This window comes from Chrysochloris asiatica, unplaced genomic scaffold (genome assembly GCF_000296735.1).
Source record: "Chrysochloris asiatica unplaced genomic scaffold, ChrAsi1.0 scaffold00049, whole genome shotgun sequence".
Lineage (NCBI taxonomy): Eukaryota > Metazoa > Chordata > Mammalia > Afrosoricida > Chrysochloridae > Chrysochloris > Chrysochloris asiatica.
Window position 1 is genome coordinate 14,923,031 of NW_006408567.1, and position 2,260 is coordinate 14,925,290.

Below are 2,260 nucleotides of genomic sequence, written 5' to 3' on the forward strand. Positions count from 1 at the left end.
GGAATTTTGAGAAACTACATGCATAAACAAAAGTATAGTTCATCAAACTGTGGCAATTGGCACTTGTTCACAGTAACAAACATTTTTATCTTCATCTTGTCAAGTCTGGTCAGCTATGCATGCAAGCTAGGTCAAATAGGTACTAGCTTTAAGTTTGGGAGTCCATGCACACTCCCTGCCCTTCAAACCAGCTGACCACTTCACTCTCAGCCCTAGCCTCTAGGGGCTAGGTCAGTTCCCCTGGGCTTAAGAGTTCATACATCTTCCTAAACTTCAGGCCAGCCAGTCCATTCTCTTCTTTCTCTCATCTCAAGGTCAACAAATGTCAATGGAAAATGGTCAAATTCAGCCCATGTCTTCATTGCTGCATTTCCCCCAATTCCACTCACAAATCGACCCAGGTGGTCACCAGCAAGTGTATTATACTTCTAATGAATTCCCTTTGAGTTTCAGCCCTAGAAAGGGTTTTCCCTTATGGGCTGACTGTTCTTGCCTTGATGCCTCCTAAGCAAACAGCTTGTTTGAAATTCAAATAGCCAAACAGTCCACTTTTTTTCTGAAGGTATTTCTTTCAATAAGAATCTTCTGTTCTCCCAGAAGTTCTGGGTTGGTCCATATGTCTTTTCAAACAGGAATGTTCCAATTTTGAAGGCTCTCAGTAGGGATCAGGATACAATACCCATTTTTTGCAATTTTGTCCACAGTCCAATTTTGACTGTGATCCACACAGTCAAAAGTCTTTGCATAGTCAATATAAAGCACAGGTAAACATCTTTCTGGTATTCTCTGCTTTCAGCCAAGATCCATTGATGTCAGCAATGACATCCCTCATTACACATCTCCTCAAAATCCAATGAAAACCTCAGGAAGACCCCTGTCAATGTACTATTGCTTTTAATTATTTTTAACAAAACTTTATTTGCATGTGTTGTTAATAATATTGTCCAATGATTTCCACATTTTATTGGGTAACTTCTCTTTGTAATAGGCATAAATATGAATCTCCTCCAATCTTCTAAATATCTCGGCTTAGATAAGTGAATGCCTCTAGTGCTGTATCAGTCTGTTGAAAGATTTCAATTTGTATACCATAAATTTCCAGAACCTTGTTCTTTGCCATTGTCTTCAGTGTACCTTGGACTTCTTCCTTCAATACCACTGACTCTTGATAATATGCTACCTTATGAAATGGTTGAACATTGACTATTTCATTTTGGTACAGTAACTCTGTGTATTCCTTCTATCTTCTTTTGATGCTTTCTGCATCATTCAAAATTTTGCCCAAACAAACCTGCAATGCTGCAAATTGAGGCTTGAATTTTTTTATTCAGTCCTTTCAGCTTGAGAAATGCAGAGCGTGTTCTTCCCTTTTGGTTTTCTAACTCCAGGTCTTTGCACATTTCATTATACAAGGGTTATTCAAAAATTATCCACACTACAATTATATTAAAACAACCATGCATGTCTTTAGCTGATGACAACACTGAGCATGCACATGCAATGATTCTGTCAAGTAGATGAGTGACAGTGGATTATGCGGCAAATCATTTGCAAATCAGCCATGATTCTGAGGATAAGAGAATCCACAACAGACTTGGGTTTCAAAAAGTTGGTGCAAGATGGGTATGGAAACAACTCACAAAAGAGCATAAACAAAAGCACGTAAAAATCTGCAAACTAAATTATGACTGATACACAAAGGAAGGTAAAAGTTTCTTTTTAAAAAATCAGTAGTGGTCAGCCTGGAGCAGCTAGAAGAACAGAAGATACTTCTTGAAAGAAAGACCTACCGGAAAAATACAAAACAATAGAGGCAAATTGACTCTTACTACAAGAACAAGCAAGTTGCTTGCCCAGGAGACATCAAGGCAAGTGGTCAGGACTCCTCAGTGCAAACCCTCTTCCAAGACTAAGACTCAATGGGAATACATGCTCTGATTGGTGACCACACTTGTCATCCATAAGGGGGAGTGAGGGAAAAACAGCAATGAAGCAGCGAGATAAGCCCTACAATGTTCAATAGACTCCTGTGAACCCGGGTGGAGACCTGGTCAGCCAGCAGTGTGGCAAGACCTGGGGACTCTTGGGTCCATAGTCAGTGACATAGCCACAGAGGACTAGAGTGGAGAGTGAAGCATCCAGATGATAAGAAGAGAGGGGATATGCGCAAGAACACCCACACTTGCAGATAATACCCACTTGACCTGGCTTCAACGACTGGATGATCAGAACTCAACCAGAAGAAGAAAGAAAAGGAAAA